Below are 27,071 nucleotides of genomic sequence, written 5' to 3' on the forward strand. Positions count from 1 at the left end.
TGAAGAGGGAGAATGCGAGGATCCATTCCATTTGGATTTCAAAAAGCTTTCTCTCCTGGAGAAAAGAGGCTTTTCTCATAATAGTGATAGAGGAGAGAAAGAGAGGGAAAAGACAGAGACAGAATGATGATGAGAAGGATCTGAAGTTGGGAAGAAAAGGACAGATTGAGGAAGACTGAGAAGATGCCCTATGGGGTCAGTAAGAGAATAATTTGGCAGGAAGCTGTGGAAGAGGTGGGGGAGAGGGAAATGATTCATTTAGTTTTGGATACATCCCATTCCAAATTCCTGTGGCCAACCTGGGTTGGTCTGTCCAGCAGGCAGATTTTGGATTCTGCATCTGGAGCCCAGAAAGGCATTCTCGTATTGAAATGTTGGATTCATTACCTTAACCTGAAATATTGCATTCCGACCCTGTCCTACGGTTGGTATATACCCTTCCTGTTCATGTTTTTTTTAATACTTCTATTACTTATCCATGTCCGTAAATAATAATAGTAATGTTTTTATTTAAAAAAAATACCTTGCATAAATGGTACCAAGATGTGTTTACACTCACTATTATGCTGATATATTGATCTAGCTCAATAGTTGGCAAATGATGGCCCCGGGGCCAAAATCTGATCCAACACCTGTTTCTGTGTAGCCTTCAAACTAAAGAAGCTTTTTTTCCCCAAATGAACATTTGCAATCAATTTGATGATAGGAAACATTAATTTTGAACTCCAATTAGATGAAATTTTATCCCCATAGAGGGAACTCTATTCTTCTCATTAGTAGACGTGTATTACAAAATAAATTAAAATAAAATAAAATACCTTATTTTTATTCCTGTATTTTGAATTTCATCAACAAAAACCCTGTGGAAATGTGTGCGTGTGTGTGTTTTCTCATACTATAGAAGTACCTGTATAATATCCTCAACTTACACCTTGGCCTGCAAAGTCTAAAAAACTAAACTTGTTCTAGGTAATTCATTAATTTTGATAATTAATGTTTTTTCCCACTTGATAAGTACACGATAGGTTATCTGTTCATTACTTAATAAACTAAGCTCCATTATTTTCTATTTTTTGCTATTAGAAACAATGCTTCAAAACTACCTGTATGTGTGTCCTCTTACAAATGAATACTTTCTCTGTGTATGAACCTAAATGTGGTTTGTTGGCTTAGGGGTATGTGTATCTTCATTTTTATTGCATTTTGCCTATTTATTCCACAAAGCACAAAGCGCTCTACCATTTTACATCCCAATCAGCAATGGGAGAATATCTCACCAACATCTTGACCAATACTTGCTAATTTCTTAAACTTTCTCTAATGTATTTATGTCAATGTAATTTCATATCTGAGCCATGCATTACTTAAAAATGCATCTTCTCGTTTCTAAAATCTATTTTTAAATCTGTCATTCTCTTTCGATTGTATGGGCTTTTCGATTAAAAAATTGATCTGAAGGAAACTGACATACAGGTATATTGATAACATAGTATATAGTCAACTTGTATAAATGTTCCATTTGCTCTTGAAAAGAATTTGTGTTTTATAAATGCATTGTGTTTTGTTCTACAAGCAATTAAACCAACCATTTATAATGTTGAACTCTATCATTACTTTTTCCCTGGTTTGTTACTCCTATAGAAGGGCATGCGTCATTGCAAATTAAATTTCTCCTTGGTCTTTTGTCAATGATCGCTTTAGACATTTGGGCCTATATTGTTAGATACATACTGATTTAATATAGTTTTGTGTTCCTGGTCAATGGCTCCTCTATCATTAAGTCCTGACTCTCTTTTTACCCAAAAATCTACTTTCCAACATTGATAGTGACATATCAGCTTTCTTTTGGTTGTCATTTCCCAGTTATATTTTTCTGCATATCTTTATTTTCTATCTTCCTATAACAGGATATTTAGAGAAAATCTCTCCAATAGCTGGGACATTTTATTATTCCAGTTTTAAAATTAGTGCTTTCACGGAAGAGGGTATTTTGTTTGCAGGTAATGTGCTTGTTCGTATACTCACAGATACTTAGACAATCGTGTATTTTCTATTTACCATATTTGTTTTGCTTCTCTTTTTTTTCTCTTTTTTGGCTTTTATCTATGTAAGCCCATCACATTCACCTAATTCTTTTGAATGTGCTCATTTTCTTTTTGATTCTGACCTGCCTACTCTTAAGTTTTAAAAATAATTAATAGACTTTGTTTTTAGTACAGATTTACAGAATAATTGAGCAGATCATATATAGAGTTCCATATATACCCCACCCCCGTCTCCACCATGCAGTTTTCTTTTAAAATTTTGCGTTAATGCGGCACTTCCGTTACAATCTATGCACTAATATTGGTACGTTGTCATTTACTACAATCCATAGTTTGCATCAAGTTGTACTCTTTGTTTTGTACAGTTCTATGGATTTTGACAGTTGTATCATAGTTATGTAGTTATATAGGGAACAATAACAGTAGTTATATACAGAATGATAGTTATGCACCATTACATTTTCATACAGAATTGTTTTCCTTGTGTCCTACCTATTCATTCCCTTCCTTTCTCCCCCAGAATCCCCGACAGCCACTGATCTTACTCTTCCCATAGTTTTGCCTTTTCCAACATGTCACGATGTCACGGAGTTGGAATCCTAGATCACGTGGCCTATGCAGAGAGGCTGCTTTCTCTTAGCAATATGAATTTATGTTTCCTCTGTGTATTTTTGAAGCTTAACACGAAATAGCTTAATAGTTAATTTGTTTTTTATTGAGAAGGAATGTTCCACTGTATAGATGTGCCCCGGTTTGTTTATGCATTCATCCACTTGTTTATTTCCAGTTTAGGGCAATCATGAATAAAGCTGCTATAAATATGTGTGTGCAGGCTTATGTGTGGACATAAGCTTTCAACTCATTTGGGTAAATACCAAGGAGTGTGATTGCTGCATCGTATGGTAAGAGTGTGTTTCGTTTTATAAGACACCACCGAACTGTCTTCCAAAGTGGCCAGCCATATCATTGTCATTCTCAGCAGCAGAGAATGGGCATTTCTGTCGCTCTGTGATCTGCAGCATTGGGTGCTGTTGGTGTTTTTTAGAGGTTAGGCTATTCTAAGAGGTGTGTAATGGCAGTATCGTGTTTTTGTTTTAATTTACAATTCCCTAATGACCTGATACTCAGAAAATTTATCTTGTATTAATAGACCATACTTTTGAGAGCAAGCATCTTCATTTTATGAACAAGTATAATTTCAATTTCTCATGTGAGAGTTTTTCCCTACCCAGGTCCAGACAGACTGCAAATTTCCTTTCCCAACTTGTGCTGGTGTATGAACTTTTGCCTGTGTCCATTTCATAGGGGTTAAATCCCTCCCAGACCTTTGGGTAATACAGGAGTCTCAGAGTCAACTATGTTCAGTGGATCCAAAGCCCTATCTCCCACCTCGTATGGGGCTGTGGGATTCCAGATGGCCATAAGGCTACTGCAACACAGGTTGTATGCGTGGCATGTTCATGGCATGTGTGATTCCATTGTTGGTTTGGTATCCCCTCCTAGTTTCTGGGTTTTGGGTTTTCCCAATCATTCTCTCATGCGTAAGTATCTGTTAAATAAAGCATCGTTTAACTGCAGCCTCTCTCTTTATGGGATAGAAGCTAAATATTTTTCAAAATTACCTAGATAATATAATTTTATATTAAAAAAGTAATGAGGATCCATAAATATTTTTCTTTGTTTTAATAAAAAAGGTAAGTTACTGGGTGCCTGGGTGGCTCAGTCATTTAAGTGTCCAACTCTTGACTTTGCCTCAGGTCATGACTTCATGGCTGTGAGACGGAGCCCCTCATCAGGCTTTGCACTGGCAGCACAGAGCCTGCTTGGGATTCTCTCTCTCCCTCTTTCTCTGCCCCTCCTCTGCTCTCTCTCAAAATAAATAAATAAACTTAAAAAAAAAAAAGCTAAGTTACCATCTTAAGAAAATAGAAAAAAGAAGAGCAAATTGGAACCAAACAAGCAGAAGGAAGGAAATAATAAAGAAGAGAGGTGTTTTTTTTTCCATTTTAAAACAGAAAAGATAACTGAGAAAAATCAATGAAATGAAAGATGAATTTAAAAAAAATCATTAGAGTTAATAAAACTCTAGCCAGAATGATCAGGAAATAGAAGAAGAGAGACACAAATTTTAAAACTAAGAATCAAAGATGGGATAATACCATAGACTTTTATCTATAGAATATGCCAAAAGGATAAAAAAAGAATACTGACAACTATGTCTACAAATTCAACAGCTTTGATTCAATGGGCCAATATAATATACTTTAAAATAAAATGCTGTCTTGATCCAGTTTGAGGCCTTGGTCAGACGCTGGTCAATTCTCTTCCTTGAAGAGTCAATCAAGTCCACACTCCAATCACTTCCTTATGAGGTTCTCACACTCTTGACTACTGTTCACTTGTCTTTATCACCCCAGGACCAGGTACCAAACAACTAGTGACAAGTACACCCCATATCCCATGAAGTTGTTCAAATTAGCCAATCCATAGAGAGCCCAGGAAACCTAACTGATCCTGCTCCACTTGGCACATAGAAGCTGACGCTTATAGCTCCAGCTTGCTGTCACCCTACCCACCCTGGGTGCAAGTCTTTGTGTGGCACTGACCAGCAGCCTTCTCTAATATGAAGCTGTAACACAGAGATCTGCCTTCCATCTATCAAAGTGAATTGTACTGTGCCCCACCATCCAGACTCTTTAAGTCTTATAAAATAACAAATTACTTACAAGACATAAACTATTAAAACTTATTGGAGAATAAATAGATTACCTAAATAATACCTGCTACAATCTGAATGTTTGTGTCTTCACAAAATTCACATGGTGAATATTACTGCCAAAATTAATGGTATTGGTAGGTAAGGTTTGGGGAACTTATTAGATGATGAGGATGGGGCCCTCATTAATGGGATTAGTACTCTTATACAAGGGGTGCCAGAGGGATTCTTTGCACCTTCAACTATGTGAGGACACAATAAGAAGGCTCCAGTTGTGAACCAGGAACAGGGTTCTCACCAGATCATCACCATGCTGACACCTTGACCTTGGATTTACCAGCCAACGTCAGAATTGAGAGAAATTAATTTTGTCGTTAGAAGCCACTCAGCCTATTTTTTTTAAATAACAGACTAAAAAAACTAAAATAATACTATATCTGTTAAATAAATTGAATCCATAGGTAAAAATTATCCAATAAAGAAAACTTTAGGCCCAGATAGTTTCACTAGAAAATTCTTCCAAGCATTTAAGGAAGAAATAACACAAATATCACATTAATATCTTTCAGTAAATGAGATGGGAGGGAATACATTCTATAACACATTTTCTGCCACCAGCATTACCTTGATACAAAACCCAGATAAAAAATTAAAAGGCAGAAAGACCATAAACCAATATACCTAAGAACACAGACGAAATTATCTCAATGAAATACCACAAATTGAACTCAGTGTGTATTAAAGGTATAATTCAACCTACCAAATAAAATTTATCTCAGAAATGCAAAGCTGGTCCAACATTCAGAAATCAATCAGTGTAATTCACCATATTAGCAGAATAAAAGTAAAAAAAAAAGTTAACTAATTATCTTAATAGATGTGGAAAAGCATTTGACAAGGCTTAAAACATTCGTTTATGATAAAAACCCTCAGCAACTTAGGGACAGAAAAAGGACTTTCTGAACATGAAAAAGGACATCCACAGGGAGAAAGAACATAAGCTATTATTGTACTCAATTGTGAAAACTGGATGTTTTCTCCCTAAAAGTGGAACTAAGATAAGGATGTACTTGCTTTCTATTCCTACTCATCACTATACTGGAAATCCTAGCCGATGAAATAACACAAGAAAAAAAATAAAATAAAAGAAATACAGATTAAAAAGGAAGAAATAAAACTCTCTTTTCAGAGCTAATACCATCTACATAGAATATTTCAAGGATGAGTTCAGTTAAACCAGAAAGAGCTATGACTACATACCGATTATAAGGCAAGAAACAAAAACAAACACAAACACCTAACATTGCCAAGTGCAATAAAGATACAGAGTAATTGGAATACTTATGCATTTCTGGTGTGCATGCAAATGATATGGCGAAACATTTCAGTTTCTTATAAAGTGAAACATACCAGAGGAATCAGTAATCCTGCTTCTAAGTATTTCTTCAAGAGAAGCAAAAATTTATGGTCATTCAAAAACCTGTACATGGATGGTTTTAACAGCTTTACTTAAAATCACCAAAAATTGGAAACAACTCAAATGTCCTTCGACACCTGAAGGGATTAACAAACTGAGGTACATCCACATGATGGAATATTACTCAGTAATGAAAAAGAATGAATTATTGATAAGTGCAATGGCATGAATGAATCTCAGATGCAGACATTATGTAGTCTTAAAAAGCTGCACGTTATGTGATTGCATTTAAATGTTTTCCTGGAATAAGCAAGCCAAACAGAGAAGATATTGGTGGTTGCCAGGGGTTGAACAGAGAAAGACTGACCACAAAAGAGTAGCATTAGGGAATTCTGTGACATCATGGAGGCATCGTATTTATTGTTTTTGGTGACAGTTACCAAGTTTTTGAATTTTTCTTAATTTTTGTAGCACTATATGCCAACAGAGAACATTTTATTGTACGTGAATATTAAAATAAAACAATATCATGCTTCTTTATTATCACGTCATATTGCCAGTATCTTTTTCTCATTAAAAATACTCACTACCTGTGTGGCTGGATTTTGTAATTAACATTCCCATCTTCCTGAGGAGGATGGAACAGTAGTCACTGGCTGAGACAAGAATTTGATGATCTGATTTGCAATCATCATTTTTATATTCTAAACAAATTAGTTTTATATTCCCCACATTCTCTCCTAAGACTCCAGTAATTCTTCACCTCCCTCATCCCATTTCCAGTAACACTAATAACTTGGGTTTTCCTACATCAGCCCCGCCCTAGGGCAAAGACAACCTCCTGTGGGGATCAGCTTCTTGGTGAGAATAGGATGTTTCCACCCACCACTGTATATTGACACTTGCTATGCTTCTGGCCATAAATCACTTGATGACATCACATTGTTGCTATAAATCCATGAAAAAATAAGCTATCCTTCCATTAGGGGACATAAAACGGTCCATTTTCAGACTCAGTCTGCATACTGTTTATGGGTTGCTTGCTGCTTTCAGGGTTTTTACAAGAGAACATCCACTGTTTCTTTCTGGCACTACTCCAGAGAGCAATGTTAACATTGCCCATTTTCCAAGATATTTGGTGGGAACACTGCATAACAGAACCACATTTTCCATCAGGGACCTGCACCATATTTTAGGCTCTATTTTCCCAGACAAATTAAACCCACTGTTTTATGAGCTTCTTCAAAGGAGCTACACAGTAGCTCATTTTATTAAGTATGGATACTGCCACTCAGAAAACTAATCATATGATAACAGGGCCTAGAGCTTAAAGATTCTAGAACACATTAATTATTACCTCAGAGTCTGATTCTAAATTACTTAATGTCCTTGGGGAAAGTTGGGCAGTGGGCTAGTTTATGACATGGGAATGGAAAAGCACCATGAGCTCAAATGGGTTATCTGCTGAGGTGGGGAGGGGTAGAAGAGAATGGGATTGCTAACCACTAACATGAAGGGAATACATTTTTGTGACTTTCACTCCTTCCCTTTTTTATTTGAACCAGAAAATGATGCTATAGTATCAACAGCCTCAGCCCTCAGTTCTGTAATTTTCCTTCCTGTTTTCATTTTTTTTTAATGTTTACTCATTTTTGAGAGAGAGACAGAGACAGAGTGCAAGCAAGAGAGGGGCAGAGAGAGGAGACACAGAATCGGAAGCAGGCTCCAGGCGCTGAGCTGTCAGCACAGAGCCTGACGTGGGGCTCGAACTCACAAACCAGGAGATCATGACCTGAGCCAAAGCTGGACGCTTAACTGACTGAGCCACACAGGTGTCCCTCTTTCATGTTTTTAATGTCAGAAGTTTGGTTTTGGATTCCAACCCAGGAGTAGGTAGGAGTGACAATGAATAAGTGGCTAAGAGATTCATCAGTTTAGGTCAAAGAAAGAGGTGATAGATAAGTAGATGTAAATAGAGTGTGTGTGTGTGTGTGTATATAAATGTATATATCCATTTATAATTATACAATTTATACAACTATATATACATCTAGAGAAACAAAAGTATACAAATAAAGCTTTGAATTGTTACTTATTAGCCCATACTGTTATTATTGTTAGGTTATCCAAGCCAATCCTTTCTTTGTTTTTGTTTCTTTTGTTTTGGACTCTTTGTCATCGAAATTGACTTATTTAGGTTCAAAGGGTTTTATTATGATTCTGTGATTTCTCTTTCTGTTGCTTCATTATTGGCCTATAAGAATGCAACCGATTTCTGTGCATCGGTTTTATAGCCTGCGACTTTGCTGAATTTATGGATCAATTCTAGCAGTTTTTTGGTGGAATCTTCTGGGTTTTCCATATAGAGTATCATGTCATCTGCAAAGAGTGAAAGTTTGACTTCCTCCTTGCTGATTTGGATGCCTTTTATTCCTTTGTGTTGTGTGATTGCTGAAGCTGGATATATTTTCTCATTTTAAAACAACAACAAGTCTATGGGGCAGGCATTGTTATTAGTGCCATCTTGTAGATTAGGAAAATGAGCATCTGAAAATTGGGCACCTATCTGCAGTTGTTCAGCGTGTGAAAGAGGATCCTGATTTTGAATGCATGTCTTACTGACTCCAGGGAGCATTCTCTTAGAAATGATCTAACAATGATCCAATTACTCATCATTTAAATAAGAGGAGTGGGTATGTTGCTATTTGGTAAAGGAATGAGAGACAGAGATAGCTATCATGAACCACGTAGAGAATATAATAAAAGTTACTGACCATCTCCCCCCCCCAAAAAAAAGTGTCCATAAACATACTCAAAATATTTTTTACAATTCTATCCACTGATTTGAGATGTTCAAAAGGATCCTGACAATAAGCAATTTAAAATCTGTATTTGTCTATTTCCTTTCTTGCAAATCCTCACTCTGCATGAGTCAGGGTTCTTCGAAGAAACAGAACCAACAGGATATACATATACGTATATGTATATACATATATATATGTATATACATATACGTATATGTATATATATGTATATGTATATATATATATATATATATATATATATATATATATATACACACAAACTTACTGTAATGAAGAACTGGCTTGCACTATTATGGAGGCTGACAAGTCCCATGATTCGCTGTCTGCAACTTGCATCTCCAGGAAAACCAATGGTATAGTTCCAGCTTGAGACCAAAGGCCTGAGAACCAGGGAGCAGATGGCCTAAGTCCCAGTTTCAGCACAAAAGACTAACGTCCCAGCCAGAGAAGGCAGGCAGGAAGAGAAAAGGAATGCATTCTTCCTTCTGTTACCTTTTACAGTATCCAGGCCTCAATGAATTGGATAACATGACTCACTTTAAGGAGGGCTCTCTGATTTACTGAGTCTTCCCATTCAAAGGCTATTCTTATTTGTAAATACCCTCCAGAGACACTTAGAAATCATTTTGGATCTGGGATCCTCTGATCCAGTCAAGCTGACACATAAAGTGAACACACCCTTATATCTCAAATGATTCTGCGTTTTTGTTGACTTTATTTGTTTACGATAGTGAAAGAGCTTTGTAAAGTTTCAAGGCAATTGTGGATCATGAGGAGACGTAAAAGGTGGGCAAATTCATACTGCAGTTCAAAGTACAGCTTCGTTATCAGATAAATCTGTGTTTAAACTTATCTTTCTCATCTTGTAGTTATAGGGATGTGAGCAAATTATGTGAGTTCCCAAGTCTCCATTACCTGATATACAAAGAGAGGATTAACTTCATAGATTTTAGTTAGGTTTAAATAAGATATATTTTAAACCTAGCAAATTCTTTAGCACATACTAGGTACTCAATATATGGAGGTAGTTACTGTTAGTCAAAGTTCAGTGTGGCAGAATGAGTGTGTGTGTGTGTGTGTGTGTGTGTGTGTGTGTGTGTGTGTGTGTGTTGGGAACACTATGCTCCCTCTGAGAATATTAATAAGAATTATATAACATTCCATGAAATGCAATGTCTTTGTGATTTTTCACCGGAGAAACATGGAGCCATTTCTCTGCCCCTTGGCTAGTGCTCTTGGCCATGTGTTTGTGTTGGGGAAGGTAAGCAGGGGATTCTCCCTTTCCAAATAATTGAGTTAGATGTGCATCATTTATTCCACATAAATACTCTACTCCCACCAGTGAAAGGAAGGAAGGAAGGAAGGAAGGAAGGAAGGAAGGAAGGAAGGAAGGAAGTTAGAAAGTTATACATAATTAAAAGAGAGTCCAAAAAAAATTGGCAAGATGGACCCAATTTGCAAGTAGAAATATATTGCTCATGAAGTAAAATCTGATGAAAAGAGTAAGTGTGTGGAAGAAACGTGTGAAAAACTGCATTAACAAAATTGTCTTCTTTTCAATATCAAATCCACGAAACTAACAACAAGAACAACAAAAAAAGATGCACAGACAGAGGCAGATATTCAAGGGCACTCAGCAGTGCCCGTCATAGCAAATGGAGATCATGAGACTTCCAGGTGACAGCAGCAGGTGGGAAGCTCTTGGTAGATCCTAGCTCATGACATAGGATTTTCCTTTCCTGAGGTCCCCATCACAGAATTTCCAACTCAAACTAAGGCAGAAACTAAGGGTGGATAGAATTCTAAAATCATATCATGGCAATAATGCCACTTGATGCTTTTATTCAAGTGAAGAATCTTCTATAGGCAAAGATCACTCAATATTCTATAACCGTAGTTACCTCTAAATAGGTATATTTCTGGAAGAACTGACCAGTATCTGGCTTTAAATTAAGATTTTGTGGTGATAGGAACTCATGTCAGGTGTCCAACTTCAAATTTAAGATTGAAGTTGATGCCTTCAGAGCATCATTTTCAGTCTTTGTGGGTAGAAGTGGCTGGTCAGAGTACCGGAGAAACTGGAATGTCTGGTCATAGCTCATCAAATAGCTGCCAGCCTAAATATGACCCAAATCGTGTTTTCTTACTGAGGCTTCATTTTGGCCTAAGTCTTGTTCCAAGACCCCCGTCTTTCGACAGGAAGGCTCTATATGCCAAGTATCAGCAAGGAAACATAATTATTACTAAAATTGTAGCAGGTACTATTAAATCTTTTCATTTCAATTTGGAAATATTAGATGAAGAGTTTAATATTAACTCAATCAGTCAGTTTAAATTAGGTCACAGTGTATTACAGTTAATAGCATTAAGATCACTAATACAGCTCCTTCAAAAACAAGTGAAGTATTATAGTTGGTCCAAGTAGACATATTCTACAACGATTTGATTATATTTATATGTTTTCTTGCAAACTCCAGTGGTATTTCTCAAGATTTTTTAGGTGTCAACATATGCTTTCAATTTCTCTGAAATATATAGCATAGCTTGTTCTCAGAGCAAACACTGCCAAACAGGACTTGTAAATGTATCTTGAGGTAAAACTTAACATCTCGTCCTTTCCTATAAGCCTCCTTGACTAATGCCTGCATAACCACCTCAGATGGAAAATCACACCATTCCCCAAATGAGGTTTTCTCAACTGAAAAGGGAAACAGGTTTTCCTTTCTTATGTATGCTAATCTACACTATAACAGAATGTTTTCCCATCAAGAAGATAAAAATATAGGCATGGGTAGCTACTTCATAATTGCCAGTTATGATCAATTTCGTACCAACTCAAACTAAAGGGATCAGGCTACCAGCATTAATAAAACAGAGTATTTTCAGTAGAAGGCATCTTTAAATCATTCTTAAAGTTCCCTGGTCTGCCTTCACTCCAAACACATTTTTTCAAAAGAATGTATTTGATTTCTAATAAAATTATTGCCAGAAATCATGATAACACTCTATTTCCTGATATAGCAAATATTTGTACAGAATTGTTTAACTTTCAGGTACATTTCAAAGTCACTATTTGTGCATTTACTTAATACACATTCAAAAGTTTTGTTTATCTTTTGTGTGTGTTTATGTGATGTATATATATATATATATATATCCGTGTGTGTGTGTGTGTGTGTGTGTGTGTGTATGTGTGTGTGTGTGTGTGTATAAAATGTGTGTATTTGCCTGGTTTTTTTTTAAACAAAACTGGAGTGTAAATTTAAAAATTCAGTTTGACATTTGTATGTTTCGTCTATAATAGAACCCAAATCCAAGTATTGTATGAATCCATTTTTATTCCTAATACCTTGTCGTAGACATTTTCTTATGCTATAAATTCTCAGGGAAAACGGAGTTGGCTGGTTTCATTGGTTTTGTACAGCACTCACCCCTGTATGATACGCATATATACACTGTTGATAAAAATACAACATGGTTCATAGATGGAAAATATTTTAAAATTCTGTTTTTGTATTTAGGTAACAAGAAGACAAAAGGAGGGATTTTGTCTATGAAACTTTCTCCTAAATTCCAAATGATTATCTTGAAGACATAAATGATCCAACAGTCCATTAAACCATATCTCTAAATTACTCAAGATTTACATGCTTGGCCACCTTCACACTATTATTGTTTTGTCTCATACCAACGGCGTTTATAAAATACGTATACCGAAACAGACTAAATAGAATGGGACAATGGTGTGCTTCAGTGAGAACAAAGTACGTTCAGTGCATTTCCCTCACCGATATTAGGAATGTGTTGTAGGAAGATTAAGACTCCAGTTATTTTATTAGTTTAATACTCTCTTTTGATTATAAAAATGAAAGATTATGTGTAGAAAATGTTTAAAAACACAGATAAGCAGAGACAATGAAGTTAAAATTTGTGTAAGTCACTGCACAGAGATGTGTAACCATGCATATGTGTGGTTCTATCCTCTTAAAAAAATAGGCCTAGAACCTGTGTAATTTTCTTAAAATATAAAGAAGAACCAGAAGTATCTTTTTTTTCCCACTAAACACTTTTCAATTTTTGTTATTTCCTTTTTTTTTTTTTTTTTTTTTTTTTTTTTTTTACAGCATTAAGTATTACAGCTATTATGTTTCTGGAACACACCAAAAACTATTGGGCTTTTTAGTTATTTCCTGCCTTTTAGTTACTTTTCTTATTTTTCAAAAAAACTCAAGAAAATAATACTATTTATTGACTGCTTATTTTGTGTCCAATGCAGTGTTTAGTGCCCTGCATGGATAATCTAGTCCAGAGGTGGCAAATTACATATCTTAGCCAGACCCAGCCCACTGCCTATTTTTTTAAATAAACTTTTATTGGGACAAAGCCACACCCATTTGTTTATATACTGTCTACAGTTGCTTTTCCACTACAATGACAGAGTTAAGTAGTTACAACAAACACCATATATCCTACCTACAAAGCCTAAACTATTTATGTGCCAACCTCCAATCAAGTCCAATAGAACCTTCTGTAATGATGGAAATGCTTTGTATTTGCCATTTCCAATATGGTGGCCACATTCTATATGAGAGTACTGAGCACTTGAAATGTGGCTAGTGTGACTGCGGAAATTCATTAATTTTGATTAATTTAAATTAAATTTCAGCAGCCATATGTGACTAGTGGTGACTGTACTGGACAGAACAAATCTGGAAGTCCTGGTCTATAACATCCCAAAGCCCATTCTCTTAATGGCGCAGGACTTCTGAGAAGGCTAATGATTTAGCACCTCAAAACTTAGTAGCTAAACCTTTGGGTGTTGTTACTATTTTAGCATTACATTTTTGTTAATTTTGTTAATTACATTTTGTTAATTAACTTGTTAATATGTGACAAGTTATCAAAATGGTTCTTATTTTAACAACTGAAAGTTACTTAAAATAATCACATGACAGGTTGCACAGAAACAAAATTATTTCCCCCTGAACAAAATCAGAAAGTTATAATTTGCAACACCCAAATAAAATGTTACTCCTGTTGCTACTGGCTAACCCATTGTAGCTATTGAGTAGAATAACCAAGGCACAAAGAGAAAAATAAGCTCTCCCAATCTCCAAGTTACTTGTGAAATAAAGCATAGGAAGAGGCTATATCCATTCTCTATGAAACCACAGAGATCATTTTATAAGAAAAAATTACTGTATTCTTAGATTCAGCTATTCATAAGATCAAAAAGGTGTTTGCTTTGTGGTTTTGTTCTTGTTGTTGTTGTTGCTATTTGTGTTTTCTCTTAGATTCAATTAATTTGTTAGGAGAAAATGAATGCATATAAGTGAAGAGTTGCTTTCTCCTCCCCAACCAGCCACATTCTGACTTTAGTGACCCTAAGCATTTCTGCCTTCATAGCTCTCTTCTTTCATTAAATAAAGAAGTAGAGAAATGAAGGAAGGGGTGAGCGAGGAGGGAGGAGGAGAGAGGGAGAGGGAAGGAGAGCGAGGAACGTAAAATCGTATTTTACAACTACATTTGTTATGAAAATAAAAGAAAACATAAAGCTTCTTTTTGACCTTGAAGTGCTTTTTTTCTGGTTTTAAAATAATTTAAAACACTTTTGTGAGTCCCTAAGCTTATTACTGGTCTTGGTATCTTGTCCCCTATGCTTCCCATGAGCAATGGGTCACATTAAGTATGAATGGTCTTTTGGTGGCTTGATTTTAGGAGTAGTGCTACAGAGGGGCCTTGAGCCCTCACCCCAAAACCTTTCCTACTGGTAATTGATGCCTCTGGGATGACACTTAATTTATCCTTTAAATAGAACATTTTTCAAAAGGTTAGATAGCCAATGGAAACTAATGAATTAGGATTAATAGTAATTAGCGGATGTTACGGTGTTGCTTCCAGAGAACAATGGGGAGAAAGGCACTAAATGGAGGTTGGGGTAAGGCGGACATGGGTGGGGACTATTAGGAACAGGTGCTTTTAAGAGCAAATCTATTGAGCACATGTGCTTCCTTCCACAAGTAGAAGCACACATTTATGGCTCTTTTCTCTCTTTCAACACTTAAGAAGCAACAGCCACATGCTCAAGAGGCCGCGCTATGCAGGGTTAGCTGCCCCCATGCCGGAGCCGGGCTGGAATTTGGGTTGGAACTCTGCTTCTCTGACAGCTGTGTGCCTTGGGCACACTTACCAAACCTTGCTGGGCTTGTGTTTTCATCTGTGAAATGGGGGTTATATCCCTAGTAGCATTTGGCTGTTGTGAGGCATCCACAAGGTATTAATGACAGTTCTTAGGGAAGTGTCTGGGACATGGTACACACCGCCTAGGTGTTAGCTTGCATTGTTAATGTAACTCTAGCTAGAGGCTTCTGGATGAATGCAAGGAGTCCTTCCTTGCCCCTGACTCCTTGCCCCTGAAGAGCTCCCATCCAAAGCATGGATCTGGTCCATCTCATGTGCTGACTTCAATTGAGAATTCTGGGGTTTTGATTCAAAGTTCAGAGAGAATGCGTGCCCGGTATACAGAAGAGTGTAGTATCGTTACGTATCATGCATTTTCATGCCTGTTCTAATAAGATGAAGGAAAAACAAAATCAACATTTTAATGAGCTGTTTTTACAAGCTAATGATCTCCCTTAAACATAAGTGCATGGCCTAATGTAACTGAATACTCTTTCATTCATAAGGTTTAGGTATTTGAGTTACTTGCGGCGAACATTGGGACAACAATCTGTTTCATTTTTTGACCTATTTTCTTCCCCCCAATACCACTGTGTTCTTTAATAGCACAAAAAGGAATATAGAAATTGTAAAGAAGATGAAAAAAAAAGACAGAATAATTAAGAAGTGATGATTGTATTTTGGAAGAAGGACCAGCTTTTGTTAGACCCATCTAACTTCTTAGTCGGCTTTCTAAAGTTCTGTTCATCACGTATTTCGCTGCAAAACTACTTGGCTTTATAATGATTTGAAAGCCTGTTTCTGTTTGCTTCAATCTGCCACAAGCAAACGGGGGCAAACAAATGCTTTGTAAATGAAGAATGATCAAAAAGGCCTAATACATCAGCCTCGCCAATAACAAACGTCCTCTCCAGATAGCCATTTACAAAATTACTGACAGTGCAAATCATGATCAGAAAATAGGTACAATTCTTTTAACTTAAATTAATCATGCATAAATCTGTAGAGTTACCTGGCCTTGAATATATGCACATATATGCACATCTTTATCAATCTTCATGTACATCTATCTCCGTATTTCATTTCCAAATAGGTAAGCATCTGTTGGAACCATATCCTTCTAAGTGTGCTTGAGTTATAGCAAAGAGCTTGACTTTAGAGGGGTTTTTTTTGTCCTCTTTCATTAAAAAAAAAATTGAAAATGGAAAATTCTTACCACAAAATTAATATTTATATAAATGGATTTTCTCCATACATAACTAAACAGTCAAATAAATCATTTGAAACTTAAAACGTATTCCTTAACTCCAACAACTACATTCTTCATTCAAAATTTACAATTTTTAGCTGATTCATTAGCAATACATTTCCCAGTTTAGCAAAATAACAGAAACATAATGTTTACTTTATTCATAAGATACAGAAACATTAGAATTGTACTCAGATTTTTATTAAGGGTATTTAATAACTTAAGAGTTATTTTGGAAAAAAAAATGTGTTACGTAGATTTTGGGAGATGAAGTTATCTAGATGTGGTCTTTGGAGCCTTAATTAGCAGAATATAGTTATAAACTATGTCCCGTGTTTAATGTACCAGAACCAAAGTGTAGAAACAATTTTACAGATTGTCATACAAATTGGTTCCACTTAAAATTGTTTTCAATACTTTCTTCCGATTTTCTAGTTTGTAGACATCCCAAAAGAACAGAGAAAAGCAGGGGACAGAATGTGTAAATTTCAATCTAAAGTCAAGTACTGTTAACATCTAAGCATATTTCTTTTTTTACGTAATTTACACATTTTGATTTTACATAACCAATATTACACTGTATATAATTTCCCATGGTGCTTTTATTTCCTTAACTCTGTAATATAAGCAATTTCTTATGTCACCAAAACAAACAAATGAAAATGAGCTTTGAAAATTGGACTCTAATGGCCATCTATAATTCCAATGGTCTATACTCGGCGTCAGCCAGCTTTTTTCATAAAAGGCCAGGTAGTCAAGATGTTTGGCATTGGGAGCCAGTGGTCTTTTTCCCAACTACTCAGCTCTGTTCCTGCAGAGCAAAAGCAGACCTACTATGGGCAAACAAATGGATGTGGCTGTGCTCCAATACAGCTTTATTTATGGTTACTGAATTTTGAATTTCATATAACATTTACAGGTCATAAAATATGGTTATTCTTTTCATGTTTTCCCCAACCATTAGAAAATGTGAAAACCATTCTTAACTCATAGGCAAAAACAAACAGGAGGCCAGCTGAATTCAGCATGTGGATCTCAGTCTGGTGATCCCTGGTCTATAGCATCTTTGACTTACAAGATCTCTGAGCCTCTCCTAGGGCAGCTGTGATTTTGTTTACTCACTTTGTTTCCACATCACACCTTTTTATAATGTCTGTGAAGAGTGCCAGCGGTTACTTGACTTTTAATGGAAACATTTAACCAACTGGAAGAGTTTGTTGTAAGGGACTTCTAGAAATTAATTCTAAATCTGGCATCTCCCAGAGTCTACATCTAAGCTGATGTAGAGGAGGAAATATTTTCCTCAACCCTCTTAGGGTTGGTTCCTAGCTGGGTGTGAAAATTAAACTGACAAAGACAGGTGAACAGTATAGGAAAGCATATGGCATTTATTTAATGTACATTTGATGTGACCCGGAGCCTCCATAAGGAAATGAAGACCCAAAGGAACAGAAACCCATGCACTTTAAGTGCTAGGTGTGATGAGTGGACAGTTCTGGAGAAATACGATAGGTTAAGGAGTACAGGATAATGGTAGTGAACTGGGGAAAACTTAGCGAGCCCCGCATGTCAAGATTCTTCTTGACACCCCTTTGTTCTCAGAGATAAGGATGGTCCTTTCCTGGGGACCACAGAGGGGCACCCCTCTCATGAGTGTTTTATTGATCTGCTTCAGGATAGAAGAGCAAGCAGGCAAGGAAGTCAGAGTGATGTTGCTGCCTCTGCCATTTTTTCGAACACCTTCAACTTGACATATTCAATATGCCAAGGTGCCATATTTTAGGGATCCTGAACTCCATCCCTGATTTGTGGGCATGTGAAATCATTTGCTTTCTTATTAGTAATCGTAATCTGTCATTGTTCTCTCAAATGATTATTTTCAAAGCAGTGACAGATGGTTTGAAAAACAAGATATTCTGCCATTTGTGAAAAATATTTCTTAAACTTAGAAAAAACGAAACATAAGCTACATGTGGAAGAAAATCAACAAAGGCACCATGAATGAGCCTTTATTTCAAAATGCCAGGTCTGAGACGACTCCAAAGGAGCATTCTACTTCATTGGGCAGGGAGGGCAGAATCTTCTGTAGGGCTTCAGCAGGTGGTGCCTTTCAGCAACTATTTTCTGGAGTAGTTGGGCAAGATAGCTCTAGGAGGAGGAGGAATTGTTCTATGAATTAGCAGCCATTGTTTGGACAATTTGGACTTTATCAAGAAGGGTGAGGAGGAAGAGTTAGGGGCTATTGTCATGTGTAAGGAGGGGTGAGGGGGGACACACGGGACTATGGTGGAAAATTCACCGTCACCCTGCACTAGTGACCTATTATGGGGTATTTAAATTAGAACAATACCTTTATAATAAGCCATTTGCTAAAATCTGCATCATTTGTTTTTCTGTTTCCACCATGGTAAAAACAGTATTATTGAGCTGGCTTAGTTACTATAAGAAAGTTATTATTGTATTATTTATCAATTATATATAACAGGTGGAGAGAGTGAATTCAGGGGCAATTGATCGGATCCGTGATGAGAAATGTGTCGTTAAAAGTTCTCAAATAATGCTCTGGATGAGCAATAGTCAACCAACTACTTATTTTCTCCTAAGTAAGTAAATAACAATAACAGTGGTAGCTTTCCTAGAATGAACGATGACCATGTGACAGGAACATTACCTTGTGCTAGGCCATGACCTAGGTATTATAATCCTGATGTACAAAAATGAGGATGCCAGAAACGTAAGAGATTTTCAACAACTTATATCACACAGTCAATGGAAGTGAGTATTTGAACTTGGGCCAGTCTCATTCCTACTATATTCCTAACTATTAGGTCACAGAGATAAACTCGATTATTCACCATGCCACTTAAAACTACTTACAGATTGAAGAATTCATTCTCTGGCAAAGTTTTATTTCTGGAAACATAACTGGTAAACACATAAATGATAGCGACCGTTTCTCAGTGTATTTAAAGACTGCTTTAGTGATTTTATCACGGAATTTCACTGGTCCCTGCAATACTCCCAAAGTGGAGGACTCAACCTTATTAGAAATTCTGTCCCCAAGAGAAGATTCATAGGGAGAACCCACAGTCACTGTTCTTTTTTCCTCCAGTATTAAGAGCCAAACTCTAACATGTGCTTTGAGATTTCCTAAAAGAAAGGGGGAAAAAATGACCCAGGAGAGCACACTGACACAACACGATTTGCATATCTTAACAGCTTCCCATGGTGCCCTGCAAACGGAGAACAGTTGAAGGATATAGAGTTCCTTTTACAGGGCATAACCAGCGGAAACGAGCACTGATGTTAATTTGAAACAGAATGAGATAGCTACACTGAGGTGCCTTGAGGAAGTACACAAAGAGAGCCTTCTCTCGTGCATGTGCATGAGGTGCTGACAGTGTGGGTGAGTCCATCCTGCGCAGCCCATGTAAGGAATGGCACATCCTTAAATCTCAACACCTGGAGAGAGCTTGGGAGATTTTGAAAGAAAGCTAGACAGACGGTTTCTCATAATGACACTGCAAAAGTCCCAAAGGCATCTGCAGCTGGCTCACTTAGAAACCAAGTTTAAAAAAAAAAAAAAAAAAAAAGATTTTTTTTTTTTAAAGAAAGGCTCATTTATCAATGCAAACAAAGTTAAGCTATTTAATACATCCTTTCTGAGTTCCCATTTTGGGTGGACCTATTTTTGCGTTATGGCTATTTCTAGGGGCTCGGAAGTGATTGGTTATCATCAACCTACTTTAATCCCAAGTACAGTCTGAGAACGGAGAAGCATCAGTTCAGATTTAAACCAACTGAACAGTCTACGCAGAATCTCATTTTCTATTTATTTTCCCCATTACAAATATCACCTCCCCTCAATCCATAGGTGATTCAAAACGGAATTCATTGGGCATTTTATGGGTTAGCGTTTGATAAGACACGTGACCTACCTTTCTGTGACCATGACATCAGGATCAGTCTGCTTGCTTTCCCAAATAATCTGATTCAGTATGTCTATTAAACTGTCTCAAAGATGAGCGATTAATGTACTGGCTCAGGGAAAAAGAAAACTACCGTTCCTAAGTGATGAAAAGCATACTAGGGAGGCAGTAAAGGAAAGGAAACTCGCTACTTCGGAGCCTGATCCGGTTTTCTCTAACCTGTAGAGCAGTGACATAGAGCCTTTTAATGCACAGAACTGCCGTGAGGTTAAACAGAATGAAAACGGCATAAAGGCATCGTATAAGTGTGCAATGCAAGGCCATTTATTACAAAATAATTTGTTATTCAGGTTCAGATACACTGCCTTGGAAGCCACCTTGAAACCTTTTTAGAACAAAGTGAGATAAGAATAAATAATGAACAGAAGGTAGTTCCCTATGGTTGTATCACGACTTCCTAGCCTGTGTAATTTACGTTCATTGGAAGAAAAAAAGAAAAAAAGAAAAACAAAATGTCTGACTCTCACCCTGGAAGCCCTTCATAAAAGGGCTCGTTTTAGGATGAAGTGATATGCTTGTGGAATGAATAGTCATACACACACACGAAAACATCTCTAACTAGAAAATAAAACATCAACGTCAGGGGCAATGAAATTCTTCAGAGAAAAGGAGCATCCCTGAGAGACATGATCCTGGAAGACTAATCGGGGCCTCAAAGCAGGATGTAACTTGTGTTGACAGGGAGGATTTGGGGAGAAGCCCGGGAAAGAAATTTCCGTGAGAGAAGACTTCATGATAATGCCCTACCTGTATGAGATAAAAGTACAAATTACATGCTTATGATTTATTTGAGTTCATTTTGTTTCCAGGAAAGGCCGCTCTTGTGTTTTTTTCCAGCTTCACTGAGATACAATTCACATATCACACTGTGTAAGTTTAAGGCACAGAAGGCATCTATCTGATTCACTTACATGTTGCGAGATTATCACAACCCGGTTGTTAGCGGACGCTTCCATCGCCTGGCCTCTACCCTTTCTTTTTTTGTGGTGATACCATTTCAGATCTACCCTCCAAAGGCCACTCTTGAAACATTTATGTACATAAGCACATTTTAAAAGCCGGTGACAATTCTGCATGCTGAAATGTGGTGAAAGGAAACACCAACTTACCACAAGGGGCAGGTGGGGCGTGAGGCTTGGAATTTGACTACCTGCTTGGTAGGGATCTCCTGCGTTCCCGGAGATACACCAGGAGTGCCTTCCATGTGTAGCCCTGAAAGGCCTTCATGGAGCCCAGCCAACACCTGCTGAGAGAAGGAAGTTAACAACACAAATGAGGGTCACCGAGTGACGCGGAGAATTCTCAGGATCTTTGTATAACCTCATAGTTTAAATGTGCCAGTGATGACCAAATAGTTTCGGGGGCTGAAACAGAAAGAAAAAAAAAATAGTAAGAGGTAGAAAAGGGTTAGGAGGCTGTGAATTGGACAAAATTATGCTGCCACATCTGTCCAGCTGCAATCCAGTTACTGTTGCGTATAAAGGGAAGACATTACCACTTAATTGCTTGGCTAAAAGGAAAATGCCGCAGCCCGGGAAAATAAAAACTTCACAAACTGAGGATTGGATTAAAACGGTGAGCCATCACCCACTGCTTCACTGGCTCCTGTGAGCTCCGACAGCTTTAGAATTGCTTAGTTAGTAAGGTGACTGTAACATTGACCAGCAAATGACATAAATCCAGAATTAATTATAAAGACTTAAATAAGCAGAAAGAAAGGGGTTCACTGGATCCAGGTTTATTGTGAGATGTCAGCATAATGAAATTTTAATCAGTTTGTTTATTTAAGGAAGAATTAATTGCATATCATATTGCAGAAAATATAGTGCTGTTGTAAAGTTACCTGACTTCAGACTCTTACTTAAGTGGATCACTTGTATCTCAATTTTCTTAGACAATTTATATAGTTTTGGGGGTTTTATCAGGCCTGTGTTCAGCTTGTCACGTTCACTAAAATTGAGCAATGCTTATGGGATCTTTCAAGGGGCCTCTTTCATTTTTTCAGGGAAATGCCCGTCTTTCCCATCCCCACGCCTCCTGAAATGTCACTCTCCCATCTAATTTAGAGTAAGTTATTTATGGATTGTTTTTAATTTATGAAGTGATGAGGGGTGTCATAGTTAGCTGGATGCCCCCGTGAAGTTCCACAGATCAGTGGTGAAGCCATCCATTTACCAATTGACTTCTAACCTTCTTTAGCTGACAAAACATGATTTATCTTCATGCAAAGAAAATGAGCCAAGCCTTTGAATATAACTGGGTTCTTGTGTGCAACCTGAGTATATTGCCCCTGAAAAATCAACCAATTCCTAGAAATACAGGATGGATCGGAAGAAACCATGGGGTGCTGATGTTCCAAGTCAGAATACCTATTTTCATTGTGCTTCACGCAGATAATTTCTAGATCAGTTTCTATATGTGTAATAAGTGTATTACAAACACATCACAGCCTACGATAGTACTCAGATTTTCCTTGCTACCAATGTGTATTCCCCTCCGGAGTTTATCCTAGAATTTAGTGGAAGTAACAATAAAATGGAAACAGGATAGAATAAGAGACTTTTGCTTCAGAATTCTGTATATGACATTAGTCATTTCATGAATTATTAGAGTGGAGATTTAGTGAAACCTCCAAATCCACCCACTATTGTACCTGATAGTGCTTTGTCAAGAGTCCAAGCTGCATATTATTAGCATATTTCATTGAGTGCTTAACAGATGCCAGGCACCGTCGTTAAGTGCTCTGTGTGGATTATTTTCTTGTCTGTCCTCATGGCAACTTTATAAGTCAGACCTTATTATTACTATCCAAATTATACAGAAGGGGAAATTGAGGCTCGAACAGTCAAATAACACTCTGGAGTTACAACTGCTAAGAAGACGTACACTCTATTAATCATGTTGGTTTTTTTTTTTTCCTCTACGTTTTATGATGCTTTGACGTCTTGGAACCTTACAAACCCCAAGAGGGAAAGAGACTGGACCTGCGGGGTTAGCTAATTCCTGGAGCTAGCAAAACACTTACCAGGGAGAGCACTCGTTGATATGCAAACCAACCAATTCAGAGTTCAATCGCCTTTATCAAATTCTCACTTAGGAAGCTATTATTCTTTCTGCTTTAAATCACCCCAGGGCCAGGTTTGGAACAATTTGAGACCACCTCTATAGGCCAGAGCCTGCCAAAAATTTTTCAAACTATCCAATCCTAAGCCTGTTCAGCTGTTTACCCTGCCTCACCCCTTTCTTCCTGCTAAAGCCACAACAAAGGCTCTGGTCCCTGCTTTCCCACATTCCACCTGCCTCCCGAATGACCTTGGTCTTTCCAGAGTGGACTTGTAGGGGCCAAGGGCAGACTGCCCCAAAATGGGCCACTTGGTCATGAAAATTATTTCGAGTTAAAAAACAATCAAAACACAGCAGATTAGGAAAAGCACTTTAGGTGCCCCTCCACAGCCTAAAAGAATTTCAGTAGAGGACCTGCTCTAGGAACAGAGCCATCACCATAGACAACTACCACCATAGACAACTATTACCTTAGACCACTACATTAGGATGTGAACTAGGTAGGGTAGACAGAGAGGAACCTAGCAAAGACCGATCAAAGTTTTCTCTGCCCCTATGGTTCCAGGTAGCCCAGCAAACATTTGCGTACCAAACATTCATTCTTTAATCGTCTTCCTGTACCCTGCATCCCTTTCTTTGGAAGTCCCAGACCCTTACCCCCTCCTCCTTAGTTCAGGATGACCTATATATACATCTCATTTTGCCTGTCTTCGGAATCTCCATGTCTGTGTGGATTCTCCATTTGTATGCTATTAAATTTGATTTTCTCCTGTTAATCTGCCTCATGTTAATCTGTATTCTTAGTCCAGTTAGAAGGACCTGGAGAGGGCAGAAAATTCTTGGTTCCCAACAATTTAAGTACCATGGTGTCTGCTCCCTCCTCTTGGGAGCTGTAACAAACTATCTTTTCAATGGTAATTGTCTCCTGATCTGTTGGCTTCACTGTACCTGAATACGAACAAAATCCTAGGCATATTATAAAACGTGTGCCAAGGGTTGAACCAAAGTCCTTTGGCAGCACAAACTTCCTCGACCACTTTTCAAACCCAAAAGTTATCTTCCTCTTTACTTCCAATTTTAAAATAATTAAAGCTCGCAGGAAGTCACAAAGAAATGTACAGGGAGGTCTTATGTGCCTTCCACCCAGCTCCACTAATGTCTACACCTTGCATAGCTAGGATTCAGCATCACAGCTAAGAAACTGACATTGGTACAGTCCACAGAATGTATTTTAGACTTAATCAGACACGTGCATATACATCTAGCTCTGTGCAATTTTACCACTAACACCACAATCGGGATACGCAGTTATAGCATCACAGCAAAGATCACTGCAATGACCCATTTAGAGCCACACCTACCCTCCCCATCACTAACCCCAGGCAGCAAGTAATCTGTTCCTCATCTCTGTAACATGTTATTTCCCAAATGTTGTATACATGGAATCATGTGGTATGTATTCCAAGATCAGCTTTTTTTTGCTCAGAATTATTTCCTTAAGGTTAATACAAGTTCTTGCACTTATTCCCTTTTATTGCTGAGTAGGGTTCAATAGTATGGGTTTACCATGGCCATTCATCCACTGAAGGACATCTGGGTGGTTTCCAGAACAAGGCTGCTGTGAGTAAAGCTATGAGCATTTATTTACAAGTTTCTGAGTGATGCATTGATGGCTCCCGGTGAAACACACTTCCTCGTGTTGTTCTCTCTCCTTGAATATGCGTTGGCCCTATGAGTCATATGAACCAACAGAAGGTGGCAGAAGGGACACTGTGCCACTTCTGAGCCCAAGTGCTTAGGAAGCCGTTGCTCTGGCCCTTTTGGAAGCCAACTACCCTGAGAACTCAGTCCTATAAGGAAACCCAAGCTAACCACACAGAGAGGCTTTGGGGGACGGACCAACAAATCCAGACAGAAGTGTGAACCAAGGCTACTGGCCAACCCATACATCTGAGTTCCAGCAAACAATCATCGTCAACCTTCCAGCCATGAGAGTTAGCCTGCTTAGAAATGTGGCCTTAAACCACCCCTCCCAAGCCCCACCCCCACTGATGCCATTGAAGCACACAAGCTGAGCAGTAACCAAATGGCAGAGTGATGGCAAGCGCATTAAATGGTTCCTATTTTAAGCCACTCAGTTTTTAGTAAGTTTATCCTACCCAAAACTATGCATAACAATACATAATTAGAACAGAAATACACATCCTAGTATAAATAGGTCCTGGAGACATGCCAGTTCTTCATTAATTTGCTAAAAGTCCAGGATATTATTTTACATAAATATAGTTGTCAATTATATGCATTGAAATGGGTAAAAGACAACAACGTGTATTTTATTAAGGCATTAAGCATATACCGTCTTTGGAAATTCAAGAAATGCTCTGGATCTGGAGTCACAAGATCTACAATCAATCCATAGCTCTATCGCTAACATGCTTTGAAATATCACATGCCATGGACAACTGTTAGGATCAGAAAAAACAACTGACATAAAATTATTTCATATGCTACAAAACAGAAAATAAATAAAAGACACTTTGTAGTGGCTCACAGCCAACTTAATTGTTGACTGGCAAATGGGTGCAAAGAAAACACAGATGTTGCTTACAGCTTAAAGAACATGGAATTTAACCCACCATCACTTTTATTATCAAATGCTTACAGTATGTTGAGACATTATACGGAGTGTAATGCGATAATTTAATTAATTTATGTATAAATGTATGTATAAATGTACATATGTATAATTTATGTATTAATTTATGTATAATTAATTTATGTATGTATGTATGACTTTTAATAAATTGAACATATAATTAACTTCACATGAAAACAAAAGTAACTAGTCATAATGTAGCTACTTTGGATTCAACAAAGAACCACATTTCATTTTATTTCATGATGTTACTTAACAACTACCACAGCAGAAAGAAAAAATAATTCAGCTCACTTGCCCAAATGCGTCTATCAATGAGTTTCAATCATTTTCACTTTACTCTTTTTCCTGCCAAAAAAAATCTTGACTTGACAACATCTGATGTAGTGGCAGACATACACTTTCCAAATTTGTTTGTTTCTGAGCTATTTTTGGCTTTCCTTCGTCACTGAGTCCAAATTAAGTGTCGGTTAATGTGGTTACATGTTACTGGAGCTACTCAAATAAGGTTACATAAAGCAGAAAATGGAAATAAAAGTTTACAACAAGCTTCATTCTGATTTCTTCTTTGAAGCTCAGTGGAAAGTATGAGAGCATTGCACATTCAAGCTTGTGCATATTATTAGACTAAAAAAGGGAAAAATTATAAAGAACGGGACCAGCTGAAAGGAAAAAGCAGCACAAGCCAGTACAAATCTGAGCTGTTGATCAATTCCTAAAGAGATTCCCCTTCATGGTCCATGGAGAAAAGCATCACAAATTCTGTCTAACATCATGTTTCCTTAATTCCCCCAACCTGGAAAATTCAAAAAGTGAGCATCTTTCGGTCGACGCTGCACTAGATAATCAATCTGTGGCCAATGTTTTTCCTCACCTAATTTCCCAGTTGCTTTGGAATTCATCAAATGTGTTCGCTAGTCCTCAAAGTAGA

At 37.4% G+C, this 27,071-nt stretch overlaps 1 long non-coding RNA gene across 16 annotated transcripts in view; it reads right to left on the reverse strand.

The window, feature by feature from the left end:
• The window catches only part of LOC111557781, an 863,046-nt gene that overhangs the window by 126,519 nt on the left and 709,456 nt on the right, over nucleotides 1-27,071 (reverse strand). For 13 of the 16 annotated variants that reach the window (XR_006589518.1, XR_006589519.1, XR_006589515.1 and 10 more), the window contains one exon: nucleotides 21,531-21,667. This is a non-coding gene — a long non-coding RNA (uncharacterized LOC111557781). Of the gene's footprint in view, nucleotides 1-13,112; nucleotides 18,581-21,530; nucleotides 21,668-27,071 lie in introns of those variants that run through there. The other 3 variants (XR_006589504.1, XR_006589510.1, XR_006589513.1) reach the window with 2 other exon arrangements.

Source organism: Felis catus, chromosome E1, assembly GCF_018350175.1.
Source record: "Felis catus isolate Fca126 chromosome E1, F.catus_Fca126_mat1.0, whole genome shotgun sequence".
In the NCBI taxonomy this organism is placed as follows: domain Eukaryota; kingdom Metazoa; phylum Chordata; class Mammalia; order Carnivora; family Felidae; genus Felis; species Felis catus.